We start from the raw sequence: 26,437 nt of genomic DNA, 5'->3' as shown, positions 1-26,437 counted from the left end.
ATGTATGTATGGGTGGCTGACTGCCACCCACCCAGAGAGTGTATGGGAGTCTGGTTGGCTGCCAGCCTTCCTTCCATTCCTATGAGTAATGTGAGTGCTCATGAAGGGGACATGGTTGGGTCCACCCCTTTCCCGGTTATCCCCTCTAGGCCTTTTGGCTTAGATCAAGTGTAAAAAAAGAAAGGATCTTGCGACAGATTGCATCCTGAGGCACGTTTTTTTTTTGTGTGAATACTTGCACTTGGGTGACTTGTGAGCACATACTGATACATACGTTCCCTATCTGGGGACCATAAATTAAATGGATTTTTGAGAAAGGGAGCTGATTTGGAAGCTTGCTTCTGTCGCCCTATGCATTGACCCGATGTGGCAGTATCTTCGGGTAGTGAACAGTGCACCACCCCATTCCAGTGTTAAACAAGAAAGATTCTCATTTAATCCTCCGTGGGTGAGAATTTGAGTTTGAGAATTGGAGACCAAAATGATGAGTTGCACTGACTGGTTTATGAACGTCTATTCATTTAGCGTTTTAATGACCATGTTTGCACACTGATTGGTGTAAAAAAATAAAATAAAACTAAATAATAATAATCTAGCACACCTGTGCAGGTTTGACATGACATGACAGGTAGCTGTCTTGTGGGTGGTGCTGAATCCTGTTAAATGACATGAGGGTCTCATGCCTATACACAAGGGTGTGTCATTGCTGTTGCTTGACCATGCATTGGTTTCTGTGGTCAGTGAATGATAAAAACAAAATTTACCATCCATTGATGGATGGGAAATCCGCCATGAGGCATTTGTTTTTAGAAACTGCTGCTCACAACCAATGTTGCAATGGAGTGTCTCCATCTGCTGGTGGTATTGGAAAGGCATTAGTGCTATGACAGGGTCTGAAGAAGAAGAAGAAGAAGACGGAAAAAAATATATATAAAAAGAAAAAGAGAGAGAGAGAGAGAGACTGACTTAGTGAGCGAGTGAGTGAGAGAGTGAGAGTGAGTGAGAGTGAATGAGTGAGTGAGTGATTGAGTGAGTGAGTGAGTGAGTGAGAACAAATGAGTTAAAGCAAGTGAGTGAGAGAGATCGAATGAATGAAAGTCTGAATGACAGAAAGAAAAAAGGATGAAGAAAGAAGCATGAAGAAAAAAAAATGTATATGGAGTTGCTGACATGAGTGCAATCTACAAAGCCGTTGAGGCTGATCCTCATGGGAGGATTATTGCACCAGGACCCTTAGCACTTTTAAAATGCCATTCAATGCCACAGGCTAGATGTAAACTGCAGATGACCATGTTGTGGTAGTTACCATGGATACCCAAGTGATGTGTGAGCTAACACATAGGCCCAACAGATTCCAAGAAGGCCAGAATCACCAGCGGCACCACCATCGATTGTCAGGTCACCCGGATTCAGCAAATACCAGAGTCCAAAATGATGCAGGTTTATACTGTTAATTTTCAGTTTATCGTTACAGTTGGTGTTATTCCATGTCGGAAGGGACGCAGCTACAGCCAGTGGGGTAACTAGAGACAGGCAGGCAGCTATGTGCAACAAAGGTAGGCGTGTTGTTTTCATATGCAGATCTGAAATATTGTCTTATATGCAAGAGGAGGAGTGATGGGGGTTCAGGCAAAAGCCAGGCTATGGATTGCATTGCTAAATGCTCCATCAGAGTGCAATGGTCGCCTGTCCTTTTTTTAAGTGATGATGTGGGTTTAGCCTGTGCTGTATGTATGTATGGGTGGCTGACTGCCACCCACCCAGAGAGTGTATGGGAGTCTGGTTGGCTGCCAGCCTTCCTTCCATTCCTATGAGTAATGTGAGTGCTCATGAAGGGGACATGGTTGGGTCCACCCCTTTCCCGGTTATCCCCTCTAGGCCTTTTGGCTTAGATCAAGTGTAAAAAAAGAAAGGATCTTGCGACAGATCGCATCCTGAGGCACGTTTTTTTTTGTGTGAATACTTGCACTTGGGTGACTTGTGAGCACATACTGATACATACGTTCCCTATCTGGGGACCATAAATTAAATGGATTTTTGAGAAAGGGAGCTGATTTGGAAGCTTGCTTCTGTCGCCCTATGCATTGACCCGATGTGGCAGTATCTTCGGGTAGTGAACAGTGCACCACCCCATTCCAGTGTTAAACAAGAAAGATTCTCATTTAATCCTCCGTGGGTGAGAATTTGAGTTTGAGAATTGGAGACCAAAATGATGAGTTGCACTGACTGGTTTATGAACGTCTATTCATTTAGCGTTTTAATGACCATGTTTGCACACTGATTGGTGTAAAAAAATAAAATAAAACTAAATAATAATAATCTAGCACACCTGTGCAGGTTTGACATGACATGACAGGTAGCTGTCTTGTGGGTGGTGCTGAATCCTGTTAAATGACATGAGGGTCTCATGCCTATACACAAGGGTGTGTCATTGCTGTTGCTTGACCATGCATTGGTTTCTGTGGTCAGTGAATGATAAAAACAAAATTTACCATCCATTGATGGATGGGAAATCCGCCATGAGGCATTTGTTTTTAGAAACTGCTGCTCACAACCAATGTTGCAATGGAATGTCTCCATCTGCTGGTGGTATTGGAAAGGCATTAGTGCTATGACAGGGTCTGAAGAAGAAGAAGAAGAAGAAGAAGAAGACGGAAAAAAATATATATAAAAAGAAAAAGAGAGAGAGAGAGAGAGACTGACTTAGTGAGCGAGTGAGTGAGAGAGTGAGAGTGAGTGAGAGTGAATGAGTGAGTGAGTGATTGAGTGAGTGAGTGAGTGAGTGAGAACAAATGAGTTAAAGCAAGTGAGTGAGAGAGATCGAATGAATGAAAGTCTGAATGACAGAAAGAAAAAAGGATGAAGAAAGAAGCATGAAGAAAAAAAAATGTATATGGAGTTGCTGACATGAGTGCAATCTACAAAGCCGTTGAGGCTGATCCTCATGGGAGGATTATTGCACCAGGACCCTTAGCACTTTTAAAATGCCATTCAATGCCACGGGCTAGATGTAAACTGCAGATGACCATGTTGTGGTAGTTACCATGGATACCCAAGTGATATGTGAGCTAACACATAGGCCCAACAGATTCCAAGAAGGCCAGAATCACCAGCGGCACCACCATCGATTGTCAGGTCACCCGGATTCAGCAAATACCAGAGTCCAAAATGATGCAGGTTTATACTGTTAATTTTCAGTTTATCGTTACAGTTGGTGTTATTCCATGTCGGAAGGGACGCAGCTACAGCCAGTGGGGTAACTAGAGACAGGCAGGCAGCTATGTGCAACAAAGGTAGGCGTGTTGTTTTCATATGCAGATCTGAAATATTGTCTTATATGCAAGAGGAGGAGTGATGGGGGTTCAGGCAAAAGCCAGGCTATGGATTGCATTGCTAAATGCTCCATCAGAGTGCAATGGTCGCCTGTCCTTTTTTTAAGTGATGATGTGGGTTTAGCCTGTGCTGTATGTATGTATGTATGGGTGGCTGACTGCCACCCACCCAGAGAGTGTATGGGAGTCTGGTTGGCTGCCAGCCTTCCTTCCATTCCTATGAGTAATGTGAGTGCTCATGAAGGGGACATGGTTGGGTCCACCCCTTTCCCGGTTATCCCCTCTAGGCCTTTTGGCTTAGATCAAGTGTAAAAAAAGAAAGGATCTTGCGACAGATCGCATCCTGAGGCACGTTTTTTTTTGTGTGATTACTTGCACTTGGGTGACTTGTGAGCACATACTGATACATACGTTCCCTATCTGGGGACCATAAATTAAATGGATTTTTGAGAAAGGGAGCTGATTTGGAAGCTTGCTTCTGTCGCCCTATGCATTGACCCGATGTGGCAGTATCTTTGGGTAGTGAACAGTGCACCACCCCATTCCAGTGTTAAACAAGAAAGATTCTCATTTAATCCTCCGTGGGTGAGAATTTGAGTTTGAGAATTGGAGACCAAAATGATGAGTTGCACTGACTGGTTTATGAACGTCTATTCATTTAGCGTTTTAATGACCATGTTTGCACACTGATTGGTGTAAAAAAATAAAATAAAACTAAATAATAATAATCTAGCACACCTGTGCAGGTTTGACATGACATGACAGGTAGCTGTCTTGTGGGTGGTGCTGAATCCTGTTAAATGACATGAGGGTCTCATGCCTATACACAAGGGTGTGTCATTGCTGTTGCTTGACCATGCATTGGTTTCTGTGGTCAGTGAATGATAAAAACAAAATTTACCATCCATTGATGGATGGGAAATCCGCCATGAGGCATTTGTTTTTAGAAACTGCTGCTCACAACCAATGTTGCAATGGAGTGTCTCCATCTGCTGGTGGTATTGGAAAGGCATTAGTGCTATGACAGGGTCTGAAGAAGAAGAAGAAGAAGACGGAAAAAAATTATATATAAAAAGAAAAAGAGAGAGAGAGAGAGAGAGACTGACTTAGTGAGCGAGTGAGTGAGAGAGTGAGAGTGAGTGAGAGTGAATGAGTGAGTGAGTGATTGAGTGAGTGAGTGAGTGAGTGAGAACAAATGAGTTAAAGCAAGTGAGTGAGAGAGATCGAATGAATGAAAGTCTGAATGACAGAAAGAAAAAAGGATGAAGAAAGAAGCATGAAGAAAAAAAAATGTATATGGAGTTGCTGACATGAGTGCAATCTACAAAGCCGTTGAGGCTGATCCTCATGGGAGGATTATTGCATCAGGACCCTTAGCACTTTTAAAATGCCATTCAATGCCACGGGCTAGATGTAAACTGCAGATGACCATGTTGTGGTAGTTACCATGGATACCCAAGTGATGTGTGAGCTAACACATAGGCCCAACAGATTCCAAGAAGGCCAGAATCACCAGCGGCACCACCATCGATTGTCAGGTCACCCGGATTCAGCAAATACCAGAGTCCAAAATGATGCAGGTTTATACTGTTAATTTTCAGTTTATCGTTACAGTTGGTGTTATTCCATGTCGGAAGGGACGCAGCTACAGCCAGTGGGGTAACTAGAGACAGGCAGGCAGCTATGTGCAACAAAGGTAGGCGTGTTGTTTTCATATGCAGATCTGAAATATTGTCTTATATGCAAGAGGAGGAGTGATGGGGGTTCAGGCAAAAGCCAGGCTATGGATTGCATTGCTAAATGCTCCATCAGAGTGCAATGGTCGCCTGTCCTTTTTTTAAGTGATGATGTGGGTTTAGCCTGTGCTGTATGTATGTATGTATGGGTGGCTGACTGCCACCCACCCAGAGAGTGTATGGGAGTCTGGTTGGCTGCCAGCCTTCCTTCCATTCCTATGAGTAATGTGAGTGCTCATGAAGGGGACATGGTTGGGTCCACCCCTTTCCCGGTTATCCCCTCTAGGCCTTTTGGCTTAGATCAAGTGTAAAAAAAGAAAGGATCTTGCGACAGATCGCATCCTGAGGCACGTTTTTTTTTGTGTGAATACTTGCACTTGGGTGACTTGTGAGCACATACTGATACATACGTTCCCTATCTGGGGACCATAAATTAAATGGATTTTTGAGAAAGGGAGCTGATTTGGAAGCTTGCTTCTGTCGCCCTATGCATTGACCCGATGTGGCAGTATCTTCGGGTAGTGAACAGTGCACCACCCCATTCCAGTGTTAAACAAGAAAGATTCTCATTTAATCCTCCGTGGGTGAGAATTTGAGTTTGAGAATTGGAGACCAAAATGATGAGTTGCACTGACTGGTTTATGAACGTCTATTCATTTAGCGTTTTAATGACCATGTTTGCACACTGATTGGTGTAAAAAAATAAAATAAAACTAAATAATAATAATCTAGCACACCTGTGCAGGTTTGACATGACATGACAGGTAGCTGTCTTGTGGGTGGTGCTGAATCCTGTTAAATGACATGAGGGTCTCATGCCTATACACAAGGGTGTGTCATTGCTGTTGCTTGACCATGCATTGGTTTCTGTGGTCAGTGAATGATGAAAACAAAATTTACCATCCATTGATGGATGGGAAATCCGCCATGAGGCATTTGTTTTTAGAAACTGCTGCTCACAACCAATGTTGCAATGGAGTGTCTCCATCTGCTGGTGGTATTGGAAAGGCATTAGTGCTATGACAGGGTCTGAAGAAGAAGAAGAAGAAAAAGACGGAAAAAAATATATATAAAAAGAAAAAGAGAGAGAGAGAGAGAGACTGACTTAGTGAGCGAGTGAGTGAGAGTGAGTGAGAGTGAATGAGTGAGTGAGTGAGTGAGAACAAATGAGTTAAAGCAAGTGAGTGAGAGAGATCGAATGAATGAAAGTCTGAATGACAGAAAGAAAAAAGGATGAAGAAAGAAGCATGAAGAAAAAAAAATGTATATGGAGTTGCTGACATGAGTGCAATCTACAAAGCCGTTGAGGCTGATCCTCATGGGAGGATTATTGCACCAGGACCCTTAGCACTTTTAAAATGCCATTCAATGCCACGGGCTAGATGTAAACTGCAGATGACCATGTTGTGGTAGTTACCATGGATACCCAAGTGATGTGTGAGCTAACACATAGGCCCAACAGATTCCAAGAAGGCCAGAATCACCAGCGGCACCACCATCGATTGTCAGGTCACCCGGATTCAGCAAATACCAGAGTCCAAAATGATGCAGGTTTATACTGTTAATTTTCAGTTTATCGTTACAGTTGGTGTTATTCCATGTCGGAAGGGACGCAGCTACAGCCAGTGGGGTAACTAGAGACAGGCAGGCAGCTATGTGCAACAAAGGTAGGCGTGTTGTTTTCATATGCAGATCTGAAATATTGTCTTATATGCAAGAGGAGGAGTGATGGGGGTTCAGGCAAAAGCCAGGCTATGGATTGCATTGCTAAATGCTCCATCAGAGTGCAATGGTCGCCTGTCCTTTTTTTAAGTGATGATGTGGGTTTAGCCTGTGCTGTATGTATGTATGGGTGGCTGACTGCCACCCACCCAGAAAGTGTATGGGAGGCTGGTTGGCTGCCAGCCTTTCTTCCATTCCTATGAGTAATGTGAGTGCTCATGAAGGGGACATGGTTGGGTCCACCCCTTTCCCGGTTATCCCCTCTAGGCCTTTTGGCTTAGATCAAGTGTAAAAAAAGAAAGGATCTTGCGACAGATCGCATCCTGAGGCACGTTTTTTTTTGTGTGAATACTTGCACTTGGGTGACTTGTGAGCACATACTGATACATACGTTCCCTATCTGGGGACCATAAATTAAATGGATTTTTGAGAAAGGGAGCTGATTTGGAAGCTTGCTTCTGTCGCCCTATGCATTGACCCGATGTGGCAGTATCTTCGGGTAGTGAACAGTGCACCACCCCATTCCAGTGTTAAACAAGAAAGATTCTCATTTAATCCTCCGTGGGTGAGAATTTGAGTTTGAGAATTGGAGACCAAAATGATGAGTTGCACTGACTGGTTTATGAACGTCTATTCATTTAGCGTTTTAATGACCATGTTTGCACACTGATTGGTGTAAAAAAATAAAATAAAACTAAATAATAATAATCTAGCACACCTGTGCAGGTTTGACATGACATGACAGGTAGCTGTCTTGTGGGTGGTGCTGAATCCTGTTAAATGACATGAGGGTCTCATGCCTATACACAAGGGTGTGTCATTGCTGTTGCTTGACCATGCATTGGTTTCTGTGGTCAGTGAATGATAAAAACAAAATTTACCATCCATTGATGGATGGGAAATCCGCCATGAGGCATTTGTTTTTAGAAACTGCTGCTCACAACCAATGTTGCAATGGAGTGTCTCCATCTGCTGGTGGTATTGGAAAGGCATTAGTGCTATGACAGGGTCTGAAGAAGAAGAAGAAGAAGAAGACGGAAAAAAATATATATAAAAAGAAAAAGAGAGAGAGAGAGAGAGTGAGAGTGAGTGAGTGAGTGATTGAGTGAGTGAGTGAGTGAGTGAGAACAAATGAGTTAAAGCAAGTGAGTGAGAGAGATCGAATGAATGAAAGTCTGAATGACAGAAAGAAAAAAGGATGAAGAAAGAAGCATGAAGAAAAAAAAATGTATATGGAGTTGCTGACATGAGTGCAATCTACAAAGCCGTTGAGGCTGATCCTCATGGGAGGATTATTGCACCAGGACCCTTAGCACTTTTAAAATGCCATTCAATGCCACGGGCTAGATGTAAACTGCAGATGACCATGTTGTGGTAGTTACCATGGATACCCAAGTGATGTGTGAGCTAACACATAGGCCCAACAGATTCCAAGAAGGCCAGAATCACCAGCGGCACCACCATCGATTGTCAGGTCACCCGGATTCAGCAAATACCAGAGTCCAAAATGATGCAGGTTTATACTGTTAATTTTCAGTTTATCGTTACAGTTGGTGTTATTCCATGTCGGAAGGGACGCAGCTACAGCCAGTGGGGTAACTAGAGACAGGCAGGCAGCTATGTGCAACAAAGGTAGGCGTGTTGTTTTCATATGCAGATCTGAAATATTGTCTTATATGCAAGAGGAGGAGTGATGGGGGTTCAGGCAAAAGCCAGGCTATGGATTGCATTGCTAAATGCTCCATCAGAGTGCAATGGTCGCCTGTCCTTTTTTTAAGTGATGATGTGGGTTTAGCCTGTGCTGTATGTATGTATGGGTGGCTGACTGCCACCCACCCAGAAAGTGTATGGGAGGCTGGTTGGCTGCCAGCCTTCCTTCCATTCCTATGAGTAATGTGAGTGCTCATGAAGGGGACATGGTTGGGTCCACCCCTTTCCCGGTTATCCCCTCTAGGCCTTTTGGCTTAGATCAAGTGTAAAAAAAGAAAGGATCTTGCGACAGATCGCATCCTGAGGCACGTTTTTTTTTTGTGTGAATACTTGCACTTGGGTGACTTGTGAGCACATACTGATACATACGTTCCCTATCTGGGGACCATAAATTAAATGGATTTTTGAGAAAGGGAGCTGATTTGGAAGCTTGCTTCTGTCGCCCTATGCATTGACCCGATGTGGCAGTATCTTCGGGTAGTGAACAGTGCACCACCCCATTCCAGTGTTAAACAAGAAAGATTCTCATTTAATCCTCCGTGGGTGAGAATTTGAGTTTGAGAATTGGAGACCAAAATGATGAGTTGCACTGACTGGTTTATGAACGTCTATTCATTTAGCGTTTTAATGACCATGTTTGCACACTGATTGGTGTAAAAAAATAAAATAAAACTAAATAATAATAATAATCTAGCACACCTGTGCAGGTTTGACATGACATGACAGGTAGCTGTCTTGTGGGTGGTGCTGAATCCTGTTAAATGACATGAGGGTCTCATGCCTATACACAAGGGTGTGTCATTGCTGTTGCTTGACCATGCATTGGTTTCTGTGGTCAGTGAATGATAAAAACAAAATTTACCATCCATTGATGGATGGGAAATCCGCCATGAGGCATTTGTTTTTAGAAACTGCTGCTCACAACCAATGTTGCAATGGAGTGTCTCCATCTGCTGGTGGTATTGGAAAGGCATTAGTGCTATGACAGGGTCTGAAGAAGAAGAAGACGGAAAAAAATATATATAAAAAGAAAAAGAGAGAGAGAGAGAGAGACTGACTTAGTGAGCGAGTGAGTGAGAGAGTGAGAGTGAGTGAGAGTGAATGAGTGAGTGAGTGATTGAGTGAGTGAGTGAGTGAGTGAGTGAGAACAAATGAGTTAAAGCAAGTGAGTGAGAGAGATCGAATGAATGAAAGTCTGAATGACAGAAAGAAAAAAGGATGAAGAAAGAAGCATGAAGAAAAAAAAATGTATATGGAGTTGCTGACATGAGTGCAATCTACAAAGCCGTTGAGGCTGATCCTCATGGGAGGATTATTGCACCAGGACCCTTAGCACTTTTAAAATGCCATTCAATGCCACGGGCTAGATGTAAACTGCAGATGACCATGTTGTGGTAGTTACCATGGATACCCAAGTGATGTGTGAGCTAACACATAGGCCCAACAGATTCCAAGAAGGCCAGAATCACCAGCGGCACCACCATCGATTGTCAGGTCACCCGGATTCAGCAAATACCAGAGTCCAAAATGATGCAGGTTTATACTGTTAATTTTCAGTTTATCGTTACAGTTGGTGTTATTCCATGTCGGAAGGGACGCAGCTACAGCCAGTGGGGTAACTAGAGACAGGCAGGCAGCTATGTGCAACAAAGGTAGGCGTGTTGTTTTCATATGCAGATCTGAAATATTGTCTTATATGCAAGAGGAGGAGTGATGGGGGTTCAGGCAAAAGCCAGGCTATGGATTGCATTGCTAAATGCTCCATCAGAGTGCAATGGTCGCCTGTCCTTTTTTTAAGTGATGATGTGGGTTTAGCCTGTGCTGTATGTATGTATGTATGGGTGGCTGACTGCCACCCACCCAGAGAGTGTATGGGAGTCTGGTTGGCTGCCAGCCTTCCTTCCATTCCTATGAGTAATGTGAGTGCTCATGAAGGGGACATGGTTGGGTCCACCCCTTTCCCGGTTATCCCCTCTAGGCCTTTTGGCTTAGATCAAGTGTAAAAAAAGAAAGGATCTTGCGACAGATCGCATCCTGAGGCACGTTTTTTTTTGTGTGAATACTTGCACTTGGGTGACTTGTGAGCACATACTGATACATACGTTCCCTATCTGGGGACCATAAATTAAATGGATTTTTGAGAAAGGGAGCTGATTTGGAAGCTTGCTTCTGTCGCCCTATGCATTGACCCGATGTGGCATTATCTTTGGGTAGTGAACAGTGCACCACCCCATTCCAGTGTTAAACAAGAAAGATTCTCATTTAATCCTCCGTGGGTGAGAATTTGAGTTTGAGAATTGGAGACCAAAATGATGAGTTGCACTGACTGGTTTATGAACGTCTATTCATTTAGCGTTTTAATGACCATGTTTGCACACTGATTGGTGTAAAAAAAATAAAATAAAACTAAATAATAATAATCTAGCACACCTGTGCAGGTTTGACATGACATGACAGGTAGCTGTCTTGTGGGTGGTGCTGAATCCTGTTAAATGACATGAGGGTCTCATGCCTATACACAAGGGTGTGTCATTGCTGTTGCTTGACCATGCATTGGTTTCTGTGGTCAGTGAATGATAAAAACAAAATTTACCATCCATTGATGGATGGGAAATCCGCCATGGGGCATTTGTTTTTAGAAACTGCTGCTCACAACCAATGTTGCAATGGAGTGTCTCCATCTGCTGGTGGTATTGGAAAGGCATTAGTGCTATGACAGGGTCTGAAGAAGAAGAAGAAGAAGAAGAAGAAGACGGAAAAAAATATATATAAAAAGAAAAAGAGAGAGAGAGAGAGACTGACTTAGTGAGCGAGTGAGTGAGAGAGTGAGTGAGAGTGAATGAGTGAGTGAGTGATTGAGTGAGTGAGTGAGTGAGTGAGAACAAATGAGTTAAAGCAAGTGAGTGAGAGAGATCGAATGAATGAAAGTCTGAATGACAGAAAGAAAAAAGGATGAAGAAAGAAGCATGAAGAAAAAAAAATGTATATGGAGTTGCTGACATGAGTGCAATCTACAAAGCCGTTGAGGCTGATCCTCATGGGAGGATTATTGCACCAGGACCCTTAGCACTTTTAAAATGCCATTCAATGCCACGGGCTAGATGTAAACTGCAGATGACCATGTTGTGGTAGTTACCATGGATACCCAAGTGATGTGTGAGCTAACACATAGGCCCAACAGATTCCAAGAAGGCCAGAATCACCAGCGGCACCACCATCGATTGTCAGGTCACCCGGATTCAGCAAATACCAGAGTCCAAAATGATGCAGGTTTATACTGTTAATTTTCAGTTTATCGTTACAGTTGGTGTTATTCCATGTCGGAAGGGACGCAGCTACAGCCAGTGGGGTAACTAGAGACAGGCAGGCAGCTATGTGCAACAAAGGTAGGCGTGTTGTTTTCATATGCAGATCTGAAATATTGTCTTATATGCAAGAGGAGGAGTGATGGGGGTTCAGGCAAAAGCCAGGCTATGGATTGCATTGCTAAATGCTCCATCAGAGTGCAATGGTCGCCTGTCCTTTTTTTAAGTGATGATGTGGGTTTAGCCTGTGCTGTATGTATGTATGGGTGGCTGACTGCCACCCACCCAGAAAGTGTATGGGAGGCTGGTTGGCTGCCAGCCTTCCTTCCATTCCTATGAGTAATGTGAGTGCTCATGAAGGGGACATGGTTGGGTCCACCCCTTTCCCGGTTATCCCCTCTAGGCCTTTTGGCTTAGATCAAGTGTAAAAAAAGAAAGGATCTTGCGACAGATCGCATCCTGAGGCACGTTTTTTTTTGTGTGAATACTTGCACTTGGGTGACTTGTGAGCACATACTGATACATACGTTCCCTATCTGGGGACCATAAATTAAATGGATTTTTGAGAAAGGGAGCTGATTTGGAAGCTTGCTTCTGTCACCCTATGCATTGACCCGATGTGGCAGTATCTTCGGGTAGTGAACAGTGCACCACCCCATTCCAGTGTTAAACAAGAAAGATTCTCATTTAATCCTCCGTGGGTGAGAATTTGAGTTTGAGAATTGGAGACCAAAATGATGAGTTGCACTGACTGGTTTATGAACGTCTATTCATTTAGCGTTTTAATGACCATGTTTGCACACTGATTGGTGTAAAAAAATAAAATAAAACTAAATAATAATAATCTAGCACACCTGTGCAGGTTTGACATGACATGACAGGTAGCTGTCTTGTGGGTGGTGCTGAATCCTGTTAAATGACATGAGGGTCTCATGCCTATACACAAGGGTGTGTCATTGCTGTTGCTTGACCATGCATTGGTTTCTGTGGTCAGTGAATGATAAAAACAAAATTTACCATCCATTGATGGATGGGAAATCCGCCATGAGGCATTTGTTTTTAGAAACTGCTGCTCACAACCAATGTTGCAATGGAGTGTCTCCATCTGCTGGTGGTATTGGAAAGGCATTAGTGCTATGACAGGGTCTGAAGAAGAAGAAGAAGAAGACGGAAAAAAATATATATAAAAAGAAAAAGAGAGAGAGAGAGAGAGACTGACTTAGTGAGCGAGTGAGTGAGAGAGTGAGAGTGAGTGAGAGTGAATGAGTGAGTGAGTGATTGAGTGAGTGAGTGAGTGAGTGAGAACAAATGAGTTAAAGCAAGTGAGTGAGAGAGATCGAATGAATGAAAGTCTGAATGACAGAAAGAAAAAAGGATGAAGAAAGAAGCATGAAGAAAAAAAAATGTATATGGAGTTGCTGACATGAGTGCAATCTACAAAGCCGTTGAGGCTGATCCTCATGGGAGGATTATTGCACCAGGACCCTTAGCACTTTTAAAATGCCATTCAATGCCACGGGCTAGATGTAAACTGCAGATGACCATGTTGTGGTAGTTACCATGGATACCCAAGTGATGTGTGAGCTAACACATAGGCCCAACAGATTCCAAGAAGGCCAGAATCACCAGTGGCACCACCATCGATTGTCAGGTCACCCGGATTCAGCAAATACCAGAGTCCAAAATGATGCAGGTTTATACTGTTAATTTTCAGTTTATCGTTACAGTTGGTGTTATTCCATGTCGGAAGGGACGCAGCTACAGCCAGTGGGGTAACTAGAGACAGGCAGGCAGCTATGTGCAACAAAGGTAGGCGTGTTGTTTTCATATGCAGATCTGAAATATTGTCTTATATGCAAGAGGAGGAGTGATGGGGGTTCAGGCAAAAGCCAGGCTATGGATTGCATTGCTAAATGCTCCATCAGAGTGCAATGGTCGCCTGTCCTTTTTTTAAGTGATGATGTGGGTTTAGCCTGTGCTGTATGTATGTATGTATGGGTGGCTGACTGCCACCCACCCAGAGAGTGTATGGGAGTCTGGTTGGCTGCCAGCCTTCCTTCCATTCCTATGAGTAATGTGAGTGCTCATGAAGGGGACATGGTTGGGTCCACCCCTTTCCCGGTTATCCCCTCTAGGCCTTTTGGCTTAGATCAAGTGTAAAAAAAGAAAGGATCTTGCGACAGATCGCATCCTGAGGCACGTTTTTTTTTGTGTGAATACTTGCACTTGGGTGACTTGTGAGCACATACTGATACATACGTTCCCTATCTGGGGACCATAAATTAAATGGATTTTTGAGAAAGGGAGCTGATTTGGAAGCTTGCTTCTGTCGCCCTATGCATTGACCCGATGTGGCAGTATCTTCGGGTAGTGAACAGTGCACCACCCCATTCCAGTGTTAAACAAGAAAGATTCTCATTTAATCCTCCGTGGGTGAGAATTTGAGTTTGAGAATTGGAGACCAAAATGATGAGTTGCACTGACTGGTTTATGAACGTCTATTCATTTAGCATTTTAATGACCATGTTTGCACACTGATTGGTGTAAAAAAATAAAATAAAACTAAATAATAATAATCTAGCACACCTGTGCAGGTTTGACATGACATGACAGGTAGCTGTCTTGTGGGTGGTGCTGAATCCTGTTAAATGACATGAGGGTCTCATGCCTATACACAAGGGTGTGTCATTGCTGTTGCTTGACCATGCATTGGTTTCTGTGGTCAGTGAATGATGAAAACAAAATTTACCATCCATTGATGGATGGGAAATCCGCCATGAGGCATTTGTTTTTAGAAACTGCTGCTCACAACCAATGTTGCAATGGAGTGTCTCCATCTGCTGGTGGTATTGGAAAGGCATTAGTGCTATGACAGGGTCTGAAGAAGAAGAAGAAGAAAAAGACGGAAAAAAATATATATAAAAAGAAAAAGAGAGAGAGAGAGAGAGAGACTGACTTAGTGAGCGAGTGAGTGAGAGTGAATGAGTGAGTGAGTGATTGAGTGAGTGAGTGAGTGAGTGAGAACAAATGAGTTAAAGCAAGTGAGTGAGAGAGATCGAATGAATGAAAGTCTGAATGACAGAAAGAAAAAAGGATGAAGAAAGAAGCATGAAGAAAAAAAAATGTATATGGAGTTGCTGACATGAGTGCAATCTACAAAGCCGTTGAGGCTGATCCTCATGGGAGGATTATTGCACCAGGACCCTTAGCACTTTTAAAATGCCATTCAATGCCACGGGCTAGATGTAAACTGCAGATGACCATGTTGTGGTAGTTACCATGGATACCCAAGTGATGTGTGAGCTAACACATAGGCCCAACAGATTCCAAGAAGGCCAGAATCACCAGCGGCACCACCATCGATTGTCAGGTCACCCGGATTCAGCAAATACCAGAGTCCAAAATGATGCAGGTTTATACTGTTAATTTTCAGTTTATCGTTACAGTTGGTGTTATTCCATGTCGGAAGGGACGCAGCTACAGCCAGTGGGGTAACTAGAGACAGGCAGGCAGCTATGTGCAACAAAGGTAGGCGTGTTGTTTTCATATGCAGATCTGAAATATTGTCTTATATGCAAGAGGAGGAGTGATGGGGGTTCAGGCAAAAGCCAGGCTATGGATTGCATTGCTAAATGCTCCATCAGAGTGCAATGGTCGCCTGTCCTTTTTTTAAGTGATGATGTGGGTTTAGCCTGTGCTGTATGTATGTATGGGTGGCTGACTGCCACCCACCCAGAAAGTGTATGGGAGGCTGGTTGGCTGCCAGCCTTCCTTCCATTCCTATGAGTAATGTGAGTGCTCATGAAGGGGACATGGTTGGGTCCACCCCTTTCCCGGTTATCCCCTCTAGGCCTTTTGGCTTAGATCAAGTGTAAAAAAAGAAAGGATCTTGCGACAGATCGCATCCTGAGGCACGTTTTTTTTTGTGTGAATACTTGCACTTGGGTGACTTGTGAGCACATACTGATACATACGTTCCCTATCTGGGGACCATAAATTAAATGGATTTTTGAGAAAGGGAGCTGATTTGGAAGCTTGCTTCTGTCGCCCTATGCATTGACCCGATGTGGCAGTATCTTCGGGTAGTGAACAGTGCACCACCCCATTCCAGTGTTAAACAAGAAAGATTCTCATTTAATCCTCCGTGGGTGAGAATTTGAGTTTGAGAATTGGAGACCAAAATGATGAGTTGCACTGACTGGTTTATGAACGTCTATTCATTTAGCGTTTTAATGACCATGTTTGCACACTGATTGGTGTAAAAAAATAAAATAAAACTAAATAATAATAATCTAGCACACCTGTGCAGGTTTGACATGACATGACAGGTAGCTGTCTTGTGGGTGGTGCTGAATCCTGTTAAATGACATGAGGGTCTCATGCCTATACACAAGGGTGTGTCATTGCTGTTGCTTGACCATGCATTGGTTTCTGTGGTCAGTGAATGATAAAAACAAAATTTACCATCCATTGATGGATGGGAAATCCGCCATGAGGCATTTGTTTTTAGAAACTGCTGCTCACAACCAATGTTGCAATGGAGTGTCTCCATCTGCTGGTGGTATTGGAAAGGCATTAGTGCTATGACAGGGTCTGAAGAAGAAGAAGAAGAAGACGGAAAAAAATATATATAAAAAGAAAAAGAGAGAGAGAGAGAGAGACTGACTTGGTGAGCGAGTGAGTGAGAGAGTGAGAGTGAGTGAGAGTGAATGAGTGAGTGATTGAGTGAGTGAGTGAGTGAGTGAGTGAGAACAAATGAGTTAAAGCAAGTGAGTGAGAGAGATCGAATGAATGAAAGTCTGAATGACAGAAAGAAAAAAGGATGAAGAAAGAAGCATGAAGAAAAAAAAATGTATATGGAGTTGCTGACATGAGTGCAATCTACAAAGCCGTTGAGGCTGATCCTCATGGGAGGATTATTGCACCAGGACCCTTAGCACTTTTAAAATGCCATTCAATGCCACGGGCTAGATGTAAACTGCAGATGACCATGTTGTGGTAGTTACCATGGATACCCAAGTGATGTGTGAGCTAACACATAGGCCCAACAGATTCCAAGAAGGCCAGAATCACCAGCGGCACCACCATCGATTGTCAGGTCACCCGGATTCAGCAAATACCAGAGTCCAAAATGATGCAGGTTTATACTGTTAATTTTCAGTTTATCGTTACAGTTGGTGTTATTCCATGTCGGAAGGGACGCAGCTACAGCCAGTGGGGTAACTAGAGACAGGCAGGCAGCTATGTGCAACAAAGGTAGGCGTGTTGTTTTCATATGCAGATCTGAAATATTGTCTTATATGCAAGAGGAGGAGTGATGGGGGTTCAGGCAAAAGCCAGGCTATGGATTGCATTGCTAAATGCTCCATCAGAGTGCAATGGTCGCCTGTCCTTTTTTTAAGTGATGATGTGGGTTTAGCCTGTGCTGTATGTATGTATGGGTGGCTGACTGCCACCCACCCAGAAAGTGTATGGGAGGCTGGTTGGCTGCCAGCCTTCCTTCCATTCCTATGAGTAATGTGAGTGCTCATGAAGGGGACATGGTTGGGTCCACCCCTTTCCCGGTTATCCCCTCTAGGCCTTTTGGCTTAGATCAAGTGTAAAAAAAGAAAGGATCTTGCGACAGATCGCATCCTGAGGCACGTTTTCTTTTTTGTGTGAATACTTGCACTTGGGTGACTTGTGAGCACATACTGATACATACGTTCCCTATCTGAGGACCATAAATTAAATGGATTTTTGAGAAAGGGAGCTGATTTGGAAGCTTGCTTCTGTCGCCCTATGCATTGACCCGATGTGGCAGTATCTTCGGGTAGTGAACAGTGCACCACCCCCATTCCAGTGTTAAACAAGAAAGATTCTCATTTAATCCTCCGTGGGTGAGAATTTGAGTTTGAGAATTGGAGACCAAAATGATGAGTTGCACTGACTGGTTTATGAACGTCTATTCATTTAGCGTTTTAATGACCATGTTTGCACACTGATTGGTGTAAAAAAATAAAATAAAACTAAATAATAATAATCTAGCACACCTGTGCAGGTTTGACATGACATGACAGGTAGCTGTCTTGTGGGTGGTGCTGAATCCTGTTAAATGACATGAGGGTCTCATGCCTATACACAAGGGTGTGTCATTGCTGTTGCTTGACCATGCATTGGTTTCTGTGGTCAGTGAATGATAAAAACAAAATTTACCATCCATTGATGGATGGGAAATCCGCCATGAGGCATTTGTTTTTAGAAACTGCTGCTCACAACCAATGTTGCAATGGAGTGTCTCCATCTGCTGGTGGTATTGGAAAGGCATTAGTGCTATGACAGGGTCTGAAGAAGAAGAAGAAGAAGACGGAAAAAAATATATATAAAAAGAAAAAGAGAGAGAGAGAGAGAGACTGACTTAGTGAGCGAGTGAGTGAGAGAGTGAGAGTGAGTGAGAGTGAATGAGTGAGTGAGTGATTGAGTGAGTGAGTGAGTGAGTGAGAACAAATGAGTTAAAGCAAGTGAGTGAGAGAGATCGAATGAATGAAAGTCTGAATGACAGAAAGAAAAAAGGATGAAGAAAGAAGCATGAAGAAAAAAAAATGTATATGGAGTTGCTGACATGAGTGCAATCTACAAAGCCGTTGAGGCTGATCCTCATGGGAGGATTATTGCACCAGGACCCTTAGCACTTTTAAAATGCCATTCAATGCCACGGGCTAGATGTAAACTGCAGATGACCATGTTGTGGTAGTTACCATGGATACCCAAGTGATGTGTGAGCTAACACATAGGCCCAACAGATTCCAAGAAGGCCAGAATCACCAGCGGCACCACCATCGATTGTCAGGTCACCCGGATTCAGCAAATACCAGAGTCCAAAATGATGCAGGTTTATACTGTTAATTTTCAGTTTATCGTTACAGTTGGTGTTATTCCATGTCGGAAGGGACGCAGCTACAGCCAGTGGGGTAACTAGAGACAGGCAGGCAGCTATGCGCAACAAAGGTAGGCGTGTTGTTTTCATATGCAGATCTGAAATATTGTCTTATATGCAAGAGGAGGAGTGATGGGGGTTCAGGCAAAAGCCAGGCTATGGATTGCATTGCTAAATGCTCCATCAGAGTGCAATGGTCGCCTGTCCTTTTTTTAAGTGATGATGTGGGTTTAGCCTGTGCTGTATGTATGTATGGGTGGCTGACTGCCACCCACCCAGAAAGTGTATGGGAGGCTGGTTGGCTGCCAGCCTTCCTTCCATTCCTATGAGTAATGTGAGTGCTCATGAAGGGGACATGGTTGGGTCCACCCCTTTCCCGGTTATCCCCTCTAGGCCTTTTGGCTTAGATCAAGTGTAAAAAAAGAAAGGATCTTGCGACAGATCGCATCCTGAGGCACGTTTTTTTTTTTGTGTGAATACTTGCACTTGGGTGACTTGTGAGCACATACTGATACATACGTTCCCTATCTGGGGACCATAAATTAAATGGATTTTTGAGAAAGGGAGCTGATTTGGAAGCTTGCTTCTGTCGCCCTATGCATTGACCCGATGTGGCAGTATCTTCGGGTAGTGAACAGTGCACCACCCCATTCCAGTGTTAAACAAGAAAGATTCTCATTTAATCCTCCGTGGGTGAGAATTTGAGTTTGAGAATTGGAGACCAAAATGATGAGTTGCACTGACTGGTTTATGAACGTCTATTCATTTAGCGTTTTAATGACCATGTTTGCACACTGATTGGTGTAAAAAAATAAAATAAAACTAAATAATAATAATCTAGCACACCTGTGCAGGTTTGACATGACATGACAGGTAGCTGTCTTGTGGGTGGTGCTGAATCCTGTTAAATGACATGAGGGTCTCATGCCTATACACAAGGGTGTGTCATTGCTGTTGCTTGACCATGCATTGGTTTCTGTGGTCAGTGAATGATAAAAACAAAATTTACCATCCATTGATGGATGGGAAATCCGCCATGAGGCATTTGTTTTTAGAAACTGCTGCTCACAACCAATGTTGCAATGGAGTGTCTCCATCTGCTGGTGGTATTGGAAAGGCATTAGTGCTATGACAGGGTCTGAAGAAGAAGAAGAAGAAGAAGAAGAAGACGGAAAAAAATATATATAAAAAGAAAAAGAGAGAGAGAGAGAGAGACTGACTTAGTGAGCGAGTGAGTGAGAGAGTGAGAGTGAGTGAGAGTGAATGAGTGAGTGAGTGATTGAGTGAGTGATTGAGTGAGTGAGTGAGAACAAATGAGTTAAAGCAAGTGAGTGAGAGAGATCGAATGAATGAAAGTCTGAATGACAGAAAGAAAAAAGGATGAAGAAAGAAGCATGAAGAAAAAAAAATGTATATGGAGTTGCTGACATGAGTGCAATCTACAAAGCCGTTGAGGCTGATCCTCATGGGAGGATTATTGCACCAGGACCCTTAGCACTTTTAAAATGCCATTCAATGCCACGGGCTAGATGTAAACTGCAGATGACCATGTTGTGGTAGTTACCATGGATACCCAAGTGATGTGTGAGCTAACACATAGGCCCAACAGATTCCAAGAAGGCCAGAATCACCAGCGGCACCACCATCGATTGTCAGGTCACCCGGATTCAGCAAATACCAGAGTCCAAAATGATGCAGGTTTATACTGTTAATTTTCAGTTTATCGTTACAGTTGGTGTTATTCCATGTCGGAAGGGACGCAGCTACAGCCAGTGGGGTAACTAGAGACAGGCAGGCAGCTATGTGCAACAAAGGTAGGCGTGTTGTTTTCATATGCAGATCTGAAATATTGTCTTATATGCAAGAGGAGGCGTGATGGGGGTTCAGGCAAAAGCCAGGCTATGGATTGCATTGCTAAATGCTCCATCAGAGTGCAATGGTCGCCTGTCCTTTTTTTAAGTGATGATGTGGGTTTAGCCTGTGCTGTATGTATGTATGGGTGGCTGACTGCCACCCACCCAGAAAGTGTATGGGAGGCTGGTTGGCTGCCAGCCTTCCTTCCATTCCTATGAGTAATGTGAGTGCTCATGAAGGGGACATGGTTGGGTCCACCCCTTTCCCGGTTATCCCCTCTAGGCCTTTTGGCTTAGATCAAGTGTAAAAAAAGAAAGGATCTTGCGACAGATCGCATCCTGAGGCACGTTTTTTTTTGTGTGAATACTTGCACTTGGGTGACTTGTGAGCACATACTGATACATACGTTCCCTATCTGGGGACCATAAATTAAATGGATTTTTGAGAAAGGGAGCTGATTTGGAAGCTTGCTTCTGTCGCCCTATGCATTGACCCGATGTGGCAGTATCTTCGGGTAGTGAACAGTGCACCACCCCATTCCAGTGTTAAACAAGAAAGATTCTCATTTAATCCTCCGTGGGTGAGAATTTGAGTTTGAGAATTGGAGACCAAAATGATGAGTTGCACTGACTGGTTTATGAACGCCTATTCATTTAGCGTTTTAATGACCATGTTTGCACACTGATTGGTGTAAAAAAATAAAATAAAACTAAATAATAATAATCTAGCACACCTGTGCAGGTTTGACATGACATGACAGGTAGCTGTCTTGTGGGTGGTGCTGAATCCTGTTAAATGACATGAGGGTCTCATGCCTATACACAAGGGTGTGTCATTGCTGTTGCTTGACCATGCATTGGTTTCTGTGGTCAGTGAATGATAAAAACAAAATTTACCATCCATTGATGGATGGGAAATCCGCCATGAGGCATTTGTTTTTAGAAACTGCTGCTCACAACCAATGTTGCAATGGAGTGTCTCCATCTGCTGGTGGTATTGGAAAGGCATTAGTGCTATGACAGGGTCTGAAGAAGAAGAAGAAGAAGACGGAAAAAAATATATATAAAAAGAAAAAGAGAGAGAGAGAGAGAGACTGACTTAGTGAGCGAGTGAGTGAGAGAGTGAGAGTGAGTGAGAGTGAATGAGTGAGTGAGTGATTGAGTGAGTGATTGAGTGAGTGAGTGAGAACAAATGAGTTAAAGCAAGTGAGTGAGAGAGATCGAATGAATGAAAGTCTGAATGACAGAAAGAAAAAAGGATGAAGAAAGAAGCATGAAGAAAAAAAAATGTATATGGAGTTGCTGACATGAGTGCAATCTACAAAGCCGTTGAGGCTGATCCTCATGGGAGGATTATTGCACCAGGACCCTTAGCACTTTTAAAATGCCATTCAATGCCACGGGCTAGATGTAAACTGCAGATGACCATGTTGTGGTAGTTACCATGGATACCCAAGTGATGTGTGAGCTAACACATAGGCCCAACAGATTCCAAGAAGGCCAGAATCACCAGCGGCACCACCATCGATTGTCAGGTCACCCGGATTCAGCAAATACCAGAGTCCAAAATGATGCAGGTTTATACTGTTAATTTTCAGTTTATCGTTACAGTTGGTGTTATTCCATGTCGGAAGGGACGCAGCTACAGCCAGTGGGGTAACTAGAGACAGGCAGGCAGCTATGTGCAACAAAGGTAGGCGTGTTGTTTTCATATGCAGATCTGAAATATTGTCTTATATGCAAGAGGAGGAGTGATGGGGGTTCAGGCAAAAGCCAGGCTATGGATTGCATTGCTAAATGCTCCATCAGAGTGCAATGGTCGCCTGTCCTTTTTTTAAGTGATGATGTGGGTTTAGCCTGTGCTGTATGTATGTATGGGTGGCTGACTGCCACCCACCCAGAAAGTGTATGGGAGGCTGGTTGGCTGCCAGCCTTCCTTCCATTCCTATGAGTAATGTGAGTGCTCATGAAGGGGACATGGTTGGGTCCACCCCTTTCCCGGTTATCCCCTCTAGGCCTTTTGGCTTAGATCAAGTGTAAAAAAAGAAAGGATCTTGCGACAGATCGCATCCTGAGGCACGTTTTTTTTTTTGTGTGAATACTTGCACTTGGGTGACTTGTGAGCACATACTGATACATACGTTCCCTATCTGGGGACCATAAATTAAATGGATTTTTGAGAAAGGGAGCTGATTTGGAAGCTTGCTTCTGTCGCCCTATGCATTGACCCGATGTGGCAGTATCTTCGGGTAGTGAACAGTGCACCACCCCATTCCAGTGTTAAACAAGAAAGATTCTCATTTAATCCTCCGTGGGTGAGAATTTGAGTTTGAGAATTGGAGACCAAAATGATGAGTTGCACTGACTGGTTTATGAACGTCTATTCATTTAGCGTTTTAATGACCATGTTTGCACACTGATTGGTGTAAAAAAATAAAATAAAACTAAATAATAATAATCTAGCACACCTGTGCAGGTTTGACATGACATGACAGGTAGCTGTCTTGTGGGTGGTGCTGAATCCTGTTAAATGACATGAGGGTCTCATGCCTATACACAAGGGTGTGTCATTGCTGTTGCTTGACCATGCATTGGTTTCTGTGGTCAGTGAATGATAAAAACAAAATTTACCATCCATTGATGGATGGGAAATCCGCCATGAGGCATTTGTTTTTAGAAACTGCTGCTCACAACCAATGTTGCAATGGAGTGTCTCCATCTGCTGGTGGTATTGGAAAGGCATTAGTGCTATGACAGGGTCTGAAGAAGAAGAAGAAGAAGACGGAAAAAAATATATATAAAAAGAAAAAGAGAGAGAGAGAGAGAGACTGACTTAGTGAGCGAGTGAGTGAGAGAGTGAGAGTGAGTGAGAGTGAATGAGTGAGTGAGTGATTGAGTGAGTGATTGAGTGAGTGAGTGAGAACAAATGAGTTAAAGCAAGTGAGTGAGAGAGATCGAATGAATGAAAGTCTGAATGACAGAAAGAAAAAAGGATGAAGAAAGAAGCATGAAGAAAAAAAAATGTATATGGAGTTGCTGACATGAGTGCAATCTACAAAGCCGTTGAGGCTGATCCTCATGGGAGGATTATTGCACCAGGACCCTTAGCACTTTTAAAATGCCATTCAATGCCACGGGCTAGATGTAAACTGCAGATGACCATGTTGTGGTAGTTACCATGGATACCCAAGTGATGTGTGAGCTAACACATAGGCCCAACAGATTCCAAGAAGGCCAGAATCACCAGCGGCACCACCATCGATTGTCAGGTCACCCGGATTCAGCAAATACCAGAGTCCAAAATGATGCAGGTTTATACTGTTAATTTTCAGTTTATCGTTACAGTTGGTGTTATTCCATGTCGGAAGGGACGCAGCTACAGCCAGTGGGGTAACTAGAAACAGGCAGCTATGTGCAACAAAGGTAGGCGTGTTGTTTTCATATGCAGATCTGAAATATTGTCTTATATGCAAGAGGAGGAGTGATGGGGGTTCAGGCAAAAGCCAGGCTATGGATTGCATTGCTAAATGCTCCATCAGAGTGCAATGGTCGCCTGTCCTTTTTTTAAGTGATGATGTGGGTTTAGCCTGTGCTGTATGTATGTATGGGTGGCTGACTGCCACCCACCCAGAAAGTGTATGGGAGGCTGGTTGGCTGCCAGCCTTCCTTCCATTCCTATGAGTAATGTGAGTGCTCATGAAGGGGACATGGTTGGGTCCACCCCTTTCCCGGTTATCCCCTCTAGGCCTTTTGGCTTAGATCAAGTGTAAAAAAAGAAAGGATCTTGCGACAGATCGCATCCTGAGGCACGTTTTTTTTTGTGTGAATACTTGCACTTGGGTGACTTGTGAGCACATACTGATACATACGTTCCCTATCTGGGGACCATAAATTAAATGGATTTTTGAGAAAGGGAGCTGATTTGGAAGCTTGCTTCTGTCGCCCTATGCATTGACCCGATGTGGCAGTATCTTCGGGTAGTGAACAGTGCACCACCCCATTCCAGTGTTAAACAAGAAAGATTCTCATTTAATCCTCCGTGGGTGAGAATTTGAGTTTGAGAATTGGAGACCAAAATGATGAGTTGCACTGACTGGTTTATGAACGTCTATTCATTTAGCGTTTTAATGACCATGTTTGCACACTGATTGGTGTAAAAAAATAAAATAAAACTAAATAATAATAATCTAGCACACCTGTGCAGGTTTGACATGACATGACAGGTAGCTGTCTTGTGGGTGGTGCTGAATCCTGTTAAATGACATGAGGGTCTCATGCCTATACACAAGGGTGTGTCATTGCTGTTGCTTGACCATGCATTGGTTTCTGTGGTCAGTGAATGATAAAAACAAAATTTACCATCCATTGATGGATGGGAAATCCGCCATGAGGCATTTGTTTTTAGAAACTGCTGCTCACAACCAATGTTGCAATGGAGTGTCTCCATCTGCTGGTGGTATTGGAAAGGCATTAGTGCTATGACAGGGTCTGAAGAAGAAGAAGAAGAAGACGGAAAAAAATATATATAAAAAGAAAAAGAGAGAGAGAGAGAGAGACTGACTTAGTGAGCGAGTGAGTGAGAGAGTGAGAGTGAGTGAGAGTGAATGAGTGAGTGAGTGATTGAGTGAGTGAGTGAGTGAGTGAGAACAAATGAGTTAAAGCAAGTGAGTGAGAGAGATCGAATGAATGAAAGTCTGAATGACAGAAAGAAAAAAGGATGAAGAAAGAAGCATGAAGTAAAAAAAATGTATATGGAGTTGCTGACATGAGTGCAATCTACAAAGCCGTTGAGGCTGATCCTCATGGGAGGATTATTGCACCAGGACCCTTAGCACTTTTAAAATGCCATTCAATGCCACGGGCTAGATGTAAACTGCAGATGACCATGTTGTGGTAGTTACCATGGATACCCAAGTGATGTGTGAGCTAACACATAGGCCCAACAGATTCCAAGAAGGCCAGAATCACCAGCGGCACCACCATCGATTGTCAGGTCACCCGGATTCAGCAAATACCAGAGTCCAAAATGATGCAGGTTTATACTGTTAATTTTCAGTTTATCGTTACAGTTGGTGTTATTCCATGTCGGAAGGGACGCAGCTACAGTCAGTGGGGTAACTAGAGACAGGCAGGCAGCTATGTGCAACAAAGGTAGGCGTGTTGTTTTCATATGCAGATCTGAAATATTGTCTTATATGCAAGAGGAGGAGTGATGGGGGTTCAGGCAAAAGCCAGGCTATGGATTGCATTGCTAAATGCTCCATCAGAGTGCAATGGTCGCCTGTCCTTTTTTTAAGTGATGATGTGGGTTTAGCCTGTGCTGTATGTATGTATGGGTGGCTGACTGCCACCCACCCAGAAAGTGTATGGGAGGCTGGTTGGCTGCCAGCCTTCCTTCCATTCCTATGAGTAATGTGAGTGCTCATGAAGGGGACATGGTTGGGTCCACCCCTTTCCCGGTTATCCCCTCTAGGCCTTTTGGCTTAGATCAAGTGTAAAAAAAGAAAGGATCTTGCGACAGATCGCATCCTGAGGCACGTTCTTTTTTGTGTGAATGCTTGCACTTGTGTGACTTGTGAGCACATACTGATACATACGTTCCCTATCTGGGGACCATAAATTAAATGGATTTTTGAGAAAGGGAGCTGATTTGGAAGCTTGCTTCTGTCGCCCTATGCATTGACCCGATGTGGCAGTATCTTCGGGTAGTGAACAGTGCACCACCCCATTCCAGTGTTAAACAAGAAAGATTCTCATTTAATCCTCCGTGGGTGAGAATTTGAGTTTGAGAATTGGAGACCAAAATGATGAGTTGCACTGACTGGTTTATGAACGTCTATTCATTTAGCGTTTTAATGACCAT

At 43.4% G+C, this 26,437-nt stretch overlaps 16 pseudogenes; all 16 read left to right on the top strand.

The window, feature by feature from the left end:
* Nucleotides 1-138: 138 nt before the first annotated feature.
* LOC130340025 (U2 spliceosomal RNA) lies at nt 139-403 on the top strand (annotated as a pseudogene).
* A 1,464-nt stretch (nt 404-1,867) lies between these two features.
* On the top strand, nt 1,868-2,131 carry LOC130338379 (U2 spliceosomal RNA; annotated as a pseudogene).
* A 1,477-nt stretch (nt 2,132-3,608) lies between these two features.
* LOC130341626 (U2 spliceosomal RNA) lies at nt 3,609-3,872 on the top strand (annotated as a pseudogene).
* A 1,471-nt stretch (nt 3,873-5,343) lies between these two features.
* On the top strand, nt 5,344-5,607 carry LOC130338372 (U2 spliceosomal RNA; annotated as a pseudogene).
* A 1,439-nt stretch (nt 5,608-7,046) lies between these two features.
* On the top strand, nt 7,047-7,310 carry LOC130338361 (U2 spliceosomal RNA; annotated as a pseudogene).
* Nucleotides 7,311-8,733: 1,423 nt separating this feature from the next.
* On the top strand, nt 8,734-8,998 carry LOC130340091 (U2 spliceosomal RNA; annotated as a pseudogene).
* A 1,469-nt stretch (nt 8,999-10,467) lies between these two features.
* Nucleotides 10,468-10,731, top strand: LOC130341604 (U2 spliceosomal RNA; annotated as a pseudogene).
* Nucleotides 10,732-12,197: 1,466 nt separating this feature from the next.
* LOC130341341 (U2 spliceosomal RNA) lies at nt 12,198-12,461 on the top strand (annotated as a pseudogene).
* A 1,468-nt stretch (nt 12,462-13,929) lies between these two features.
* LOC130338350 (U2 spliceosomal RNA) lies at nt 13,930-14,193 on the top strand (annotated as a pseudogene).
* Nucleotides 14,194-15,644: 1,451 nt separating this feature from the next.
* Nucleotides 15,645-15,908, top strand: LOC130338338 (U2 spliceosomal RNA; annotated as a pseudogene).
* Nucleotides 15,909-17,372: 1,464 nt separating this feature from the next.
* Nucleotides 17,373-17,638, top strand: LOC130341571 (U2 spliceosomal RNA; annotated as a pseudogene).
* A 1,465-nt stretch (nt 17,639-19,103) lies between these two features.
* On the top strand, nt 19,104-19,369 carry LOC130340666 (U2 spliceosomal RNA; annotated as a pseudogene).
* A 1,477-nt stretch (nt 19,370-20,846) lies between these two features.
* On the top strand, nt 20,847-21,110 carry LOC130338327 (U2 spliceosomal RNA; annotated as a pseudogene).
* A 1,468-nt stretch (nt 21,111-22,578) lies between these two features.
* LOC130340655 (U2 spliceosomal RNA) lies at nt 22,579-22,844 on the top strand (annotated as a pseudogene).
* Nucleotides 22,845-24,308: 1,464 nt separating this feature from the next.
* On the top strand, nt 24,309-24,572 carry LOC130338316 (U2 spliceosomal RNA; annotated as a pseudogene).
* A 1,464-nt stretch (nt 24,573-26,036) lies between these two features.
* Nucleotides 26,037-26,300, top strand: LOC130339948 (U2 spliceosomal RNA; annotated as a pseudogene).
* The last annotated feature ends 137 nt before the right edge of the window (nt 26,301-26,437 follow it).

The sequence above is a fragment of the Hyla sarda genome, chromosome 1 (assembly GCF_029499605.1).
Source record: "Hyla sarda isolate aHylSar1 chromosome 1, aHylSar1.hap1, whole genome shotgun sequence".
In the NCBI taxonomy this organism is placed as follows: Eukaryota; Metazoa; Chordata; class Amphibia; order Anura; family Hylidae; genus Hyla; species Hyla sarda.
The sequence above is the reverse complement of the archived record's forward strand: the minus strand, read 5'-3'. Positions and strand labels throughout refer to the sequence as shown.